Here is a 7061-nt window from a genome sequence, read left to right on the forward strand (position 1 = left end):
ACTAACCAGTACCCCCCTGGAGCTCGTGTCTCTAGCTGCATATGAATCAGAAAATGGCCTTGTCGGCCATCAGTAGAAAGAGAGGCCCATTAGTTGTGCAAATTTTATATGCCTCAGTACAGGGGAACGAACGACAGGGCCAAGAAGTGGGAGTAGGTGGGTTGGGGAGTTGGTGGGGGAGCGTGTGGGGTACTTTTGGGATAGCATTGGAAATGTAAATGAAATAAATACCCAATTAAAAAGAGGCAAAAAAAGAACAAAGAAGCACTTGGAGGAATGGAAGAGGCTGCTTCCGCCAAAGAGAAAGCAGTTAAAAAGAAAGAGCCTTGTGAAGATGGCGTGGAGACCCAAAATCCAAGAAGGCCAAGAAGCAGGCAGAGGCGCCTCAAGATGACACTGCTTCTAAATGCAAATCCTCCAAGAAGAAAAAGGAGCCCCTTGCGAAGGAAGCAGCCACTGCTAAAAACCATAGAGATAAAAAATGAACAGCCTTCTGAAGAAGAGGCAGAGGTCCCTAAGCCCAAGAAGATGAACAAATGAAGGAAGCAAATGGAGACAGAGAGAAAGCCCCAAGCTAAAGAATGGACTGTCCAATTACAAGCCGAACTCCAACTCCAGTGAAGCTCTTGGTAAAGGAAGCCCTTGTTCCTGTGCAGGCTTGATGCCTCAGTGTAGAGGAGTGCTAGGCCAGTGAGGTGGGAGTGGGTAGGTGGGTGGGGGAGCACCCCCATAGAAGCAGAGTAAGGATGGATGGCATGGGGTGTTTGCAGAGGGGAAACTGGGAAAGGGCATAACATTTGAAGTGTAAAGAACTAAGATATCCAATTAAAAAAATAAAATAAAATAGGAAGAAAGAAAGTAGTAGCGATAACGGGGCGCTGGCGAGATGGACCAGGAAGACAGCTGCAGTGGCCTACTAGGACCAGAGAGCACATGGCTGCAGAGGTAGGACACAGCCTGCAGGGCTGGCTCCAGTGGTGCCTGCACAGGGGAGGCCTTGGCTGAGGCCTGCAAACGCACATGCGCAGAGAGCCCAGCAAGCACAGCAGATGGCGCTAGTCTGAGGACCGTGGTAAGGCTGCTGAGGGCGAGCAGGGGTAGATGTCAGAGCTGGGTAAGAAGTACTGCATGTACTGCTTGGCCAAGGTGAACCCGCTGCGCTTCCGCTGCACAGAGTGCCAGGACATCAAGCTGTACCCTGAGTGCTTCTAGCCCAGCATGCAGATCAGCTACCACCACCGCTACCAGGGCTGCCATCTGCTGGACCCTGGATGATTCACACTCCGGAGTTTTGAGACCAAGGGCAACTGGACACCATGGAGCAGTTCAGCTTCAGTAACTGAGCATGGCTGCGCATGTTGGTGCTTCATGGACTTCCCAGGAAGTGGTGGAGCACTCCGTTAGCATGTATACCCACAAGAAATTAGGCAAAGTCTGCATCCCTGGCACCATCCCCAACCGGGTGACAGATCACAATGGTCCCCAGTGGGGGTCCAATCTAGCCTAGTCTTACCACACCTTTGCCCCCATTGGAAATCTCTATGGCTGAGCAGCAGCAGCTGGGCTCCATGCCCCTGCGAGTTGACTATGATGATCGAGTATGACCAGCATTCATTCTGTGAACTCAAAGGAAGAGGAGGAGGAGGAGGAGGAGGAAGATGAGGCAGAGCTCAAGAGTGTCCACGTAGACATGCATGTGTGGGAGTTGAAGGAAAGGCAGCTCCGGAAGAATATTGCCCAAGAGTATAACGTGGTACTAGCCTTCCTGGGCAAGGACAAGAAAGAAATGAAGAAAGACATTGAAGAGAAAGATCACCAAGGAGGAGAAAGAGCTGCGGCTGAAACTACGGCCACTCTACCAGTTCATGTTCTGCAAAGAATTTGATGATTTATTGGAAAACATACACAAAGAGAAGATGCTTCGCGCCACAATCTGAGAGCTGCAGCAGTACGCGTGCAATGGGATTAAGATGGAGGAGTCAGCCGAATATGAGGCTGACAGAGACAAATGGAAGAGGAGGAAGGAGAACAAAAACCTGGCCAGCTCCAGAACGGGGAAGGAGGATGGCAAAGACAGTTTGCAGCTATTGAGAACCTTACTGGGTTGGAGCTGCTGTCGGATTGCAAAAAGGTTCTCTGTAGTTCCTTGAATTTGAGTCCTGCGTGCTATTTGACTGTGAAGACTATGATAATTAAAAATCACCTCCAGAAGCGGCAAGAGATCCCCTCTAAAAGTCGCCTTCCCACTTATCTGGACAAGGTCCTAAAGAATGGGATAATAAATTTCCTCATTGAAAGTGAGTGGACATACAGGGATGCTTCCCGAGGCCAGTTGATGCTAAAGTAGCTTGTGACCCAAATGATTGGGGGTCTCCCACAACATTGTTGCTCTTTTAAACAAATTGAATTCTTTTTTCAAGGCTTAAATTTTTTTCATGGCCCTCTGGAAGAAGCAATTGTAGCAGTCTTACATTGGACTCATGGGGGAGATGGGCATGTGTCTTTATATCATAGTCTAAAGTAATCCTTTCAGAAGACAGCTTGCCTTTGTGTTCCTCTGAAGACTGCCCCCACCGTGGATAAGTCTCCTTTATTTCATGAGCCTTTCTCTGTGTGGGTTTACAAGCTGTTATGCTGTGGGAGCCAGGAGCCCTGTGTAACTGCCATCAACTTATCCCTGGTGAAACAAGCTTTACTCAGGAGGGCTATTGATGACACCCTTTGCTGAGGCCACTGCTGCCTCCTCCCCCCAGCTGACACCCCAAGCCCAACCCAGGCACACCACACTTTACCAGGAGGCAGGGTGTGCACAGAACACTCTGCTGTGGAGGCCAGAGACTACCACCAGGCCTGCTCCCAACTGAGCCACCTAAGATGAGTCCCTCATTTGCACACAGTTATCACATGAGCTTCCACTTACCTGACAACAGCCATTTCAAGCCCTCAATAATGTTTGCTTCATCTTAGCCTGGCCCCAGCCTGGGCTGCATGGACAGGCTCTCCTGGCACATTCCTGTCCCCTGTGATTGGGAAAGCAGTTAATAGGAGGGCAACCGGGTCAGATGGGGCCTGCCTTTCGCTGCAGGGAACACATATAGTACACCAGACTTGGAAGATGCTTTTGAGTTCAAGGTAGAGGGTGCAGTGGTGAGATGTGACAGTAGACGATGAGAACATCCACCAGGATTGCAGATCCCCTTTCACTAAATATATGACACACTAGCTAGCCTGGCTCAGCGAGTTACTTAAGGTATGGCAGGGGGCCTAGAAGCCATCCTGTCTATGCCTTGGAGCCTGTCTGCTGCTTTTGTTTGTGATCTTGCAACAAACTCAGAAATGGCTCCTTCCCAGCTTGTTTCTGGGGCCTCCTTCAAGGATTCATAGGATCCCTTCCTTCTAAACTTGAGGAAGGCCTTTGTTTTCCATATGCTCAGGGCTCTCATCCTAGAGCCTGCTTTAGAGTCTTGGAGTGACCACGGATCCTGTCACCTGTCCTTGAGGTACAAGAGCCTGTTTACCTCATAGAATGTTTAGTCCGAGAAGTAACAGTGAAATCATTTTGAAGAAAACAGTTCATTGCCAAGGACGACACAAAAACATACCTTTGAATTTTACATGCTCTGTCCACTAGGGTAAGTTTTTCAGCATTAAGTAAACCATTTCAATTATATTGTATATGGCTTTAGTTGTAAAGTGCATTGTGGGCTAGCAGGGGAGTGCCCCGTGAGCAGGCCCAGATTTCTCTTGACACCAGAAGATGCTGAGCAATGCAGTCAAAGGAGCAGTTCCACACATCCCCAACAATTGAATAATGGACAGTAGCTGCTGTGACTGAACAGCAATGGAATTGTTGGTGCTCAGTGCCTAGGTGAGCCAGTGGTTCTCAAAGTAGGGTTCCCCAGGCACTGTTAGAAGTACAGTCATACCCCAGGTAATCTCTCAAGGCAGAGATCTGGGGGCTTCATTAACAGGGACTAGCAGGGTGATTTTCAAACCATTCCTGTGACTGGCATGCAAGCTCAAGTTTGAGAACCACTGGTTTTGTCCTGGTGTCTCCAGTACCAGAGTCCCAGGTTGGTGAGTTTTGAAGTTTCAGGTTATCTTCTACAAAAGGACAGACAGACCTACATTAGCTTGAGAAGCAGAGGATTCTGTCAACACGTGCCAGGGGCTGGTGGACAAAAATCTGTGCTTAAGCAGGCATAACGTATGTGTGCATCTTTCAATGATATAAATTTATTTGGGTGTGATTGCTTTAAAATACAATAATGAATGTATAACCATGTCCAAGTCTTAATATTGTTACAAGGGAAAAGTAATATTAGGATTGTTTGCTCTCATGTCTGCCCCAGCTGCTTCTGGCATGTTACTCTCTGTTAGCTCAGACGTTGACAGGTTTCTATTTAATTCTCTTGATACATTAACTGCTAAAAGCCAATGGAGCCAAGTCTTTTCAAAGTTAAACAAACTGTCTTTGGGTCAGAACAGTCAGCTAAGTATACAACAGTTGGAAATAATGCTCTCTGGAAGGCCAACAATCCAAGAATATATTAAGACCTGAAACCCCCTATCATTTTATTATATTTTTGCATTAAATAGTTGAGACCAACAAAAAAAAGTTGTAGTGAGACAGAAAAGTAAATACCCATGGAGCAGAAAGAAGGAGATTTTTCTGATTTTCCCATATCTGAAGAGAATGTCAAGCTTCTCAGAGCTCCCAGGGTGAACTTCGTCTTTCCTACACAAGCCAAGNTTTTNCACCATGTAGACAGAGGGAAAGACTTAANTGCTCAANCATGGTCAGGACCCAGAAAGGCCTTCTCCTTTGCTATCCCTTTGACTGAGAAACTTCTATGTGGGCTACAAGAGAAGAAGAGAGGCCAAGCCTGTCCGGTACTAGTCCAGCACCTACAAGAGAATTAGCAAAACAAGTGAGGAAAGACTTCAGGGACTTAAACAAAATGCTATCACTAGCTTGTTTTATGGTGGAAGTCCCTACAGAGGTCAAATTGAATGAAGGCAGAGTAGGATCGATATCCTGGTTGGGATCCCAGGTCGTAATAAAGAAAACTTGCAGAATGGCAAGCTAGACCTTACCAAACTTAAACATGTTTTCCTGCATAAAGAGGACCAGATGTTGGATACGGGTTTTGCTGATCAGGTGGAAGAAATTTTATGTGTGGCATACAAGAAAGATTCTGAAGACAACCCCCAAACATTACTTTTCTCTGCAACTTGCCCTATTTTGGGTATTTATTGTTCTAAAAACTCCATGAGATCTACATACGAACAGGTGGACCTGATTGGTATAAAGACTCAGAAATCACCTATAACTGTGGAGCACCTGACAATGAGTGTCACTGGACAGAAAGCACAGCAGGAATTGGAAAGTGATCCTAGTGTACAGTGGTCATCAGGGCACACAATCATCTTCTGTGGAACCAAGAAGGATGCCTAGGAGCTTGTGCAGAACACATGCCTGAAGCAGAATGCCTGGTCCTGACTTGGAAACATTCCACAGAAGCAAAGGGAAATCACACTGGAAAGATTTTCAAAATGGCAATTTTGGAGTTTTGGTGGCAACCAATGTTGCTGCCCCTGGGTTAGACATCCCTGAGGTTGACTTGGTTGTTCAGAGCTGTCCACTAAAGGATGTGGGGTCTTCCATTCATGATTCAGGGTGAACAGACAGAGATGGAAGGATAGAAGTATGCACCTGCTTTTATCAGCAGAAAGAAGAGTACCAGTTAGCTCAAGTGGAGCAGAAAGCAGGAATTACGTTGAAATTGATGGGCGTTCCTTCTGCAACAGAAATCATAAAAGCCTCCAGCAAAGATGCCATCAGGCTTTGGACTCTGTTCCCACTGTCATTGGACATTTCAAGCAGTCAACTGAGAAGTTGCTTGAAGAGAAAGGAACTAGAGAGGCCCTGGCAGCAGCTCTGGTCCACATCTCAAGGGCCACATCAGTCATCCAGCGCTCCCTGATCAACTCGCAAGCATGCTTTGTGACCATGATCATTCGGAGCTCTATTGAGATGCCCAGTATCAGTTATGCTTGGCAAGAACTTACGGAGCAGCTAACTGAGAGCAATGATGACAAACTGAAGGTGATGGCTCTCCTTAAAGGAAAACTGTGAGTTGGTTTTGATATCTGCGCTGAAGCAGTCACAGAAATACCGGAGGAGTGGCAGGATTTGAGATGCTGGCAGCTCATCATGGCCACTGAGCAGCCAGAGCAGGAGGGAGCCTGGGAAGGATATGGAGGCAGCAGTCTGCCAGCTGCGGATCTTTCAGGGAAGAACAGAGTGGAAGCAGTCATGTACAGGGACAGGGGCAGTGATAGCAAGGAGAAAGTAAAAACTTCAGAGAAGAGTGACCAGGAGGTGGCAACAAAAGTAACAAATCCCCAAACAAAGGCCAGAAGCAGTGTTTTTAAAGCCTTTGGTCAGCAACAGGCAACAAGGAACTGTTTGCACTGTGGACGCCAGGCCTAGTCCTCCTGTCAAAGCCCCCAGTGCTTCCTTACATTTTTATCATTTCTCAGCACACCCACCCCGCCCCCCACTTCCTTGCAGAGAGAGGCTTCTGACTGGCAGACTAACCTGTCTTCATTTTGGAAAGGGATAGGAATTCATTGCATCATTTTCCAGCATACTTCTAGATTTTTGAAACGAAAATCAACCACAGATCTCCATTTAAAAAAACAATGTAGAGGCTATCATTGGGCCATCCACCTTCTTAGAAAACACAGCATCTTAGTCTGCTCAGTGTGAAGGAACTAGATTCACACTGAGAGAAGGAAAGACTATTGGTAGACTTTTGTCAACTTGACACAAGAGACAAAAGGAGAGATAAAAATTCATCTAAGAAAGACCTCCACCTTTTGCACTGTGGTCATGACCATGGACTCTTTTCTTGATCCTTGATGAACTCCTTATAGAGCACGGTGGGTAGCAGCACCCAAAAGCAGTGGTTCTTAGAAGGTCATAAGAAGGCAAGCTGAGGAAGCCACGGAGAAAAAGTAGGTGAGTAAATTTCTCCTGTGATTCTTGCCCTTGC

General features: G+C 46.9%; 2 pseudogenes; both read left to right on the forward strand.

Moving 5' to 3' along the window:
- Window positions 1-276: 276 nt before the first annotated feature.
- Window positions 277-6438, forward strand: LOC110302721 (annotated as a pseudogene).
- On the forward strand, window positions 1102-2347 carry LOC110303389 (annotated as a pseudogene).
- Window positions 6439-7061: the final 623 nt, after the last annotated feature.

Source organism: Mus caroli, chromosome 10 (genome assembly GCF_900094665.2).
Source record: "Mus caroli chromosome 10, CAROLI_EIJ_v1.1, whole genome shotgun sequence".
NCBI lineage: Eukaryota > Metazoa > Chordata > Mammalia > Rodentia > Muridae > Mus > Mus caroli.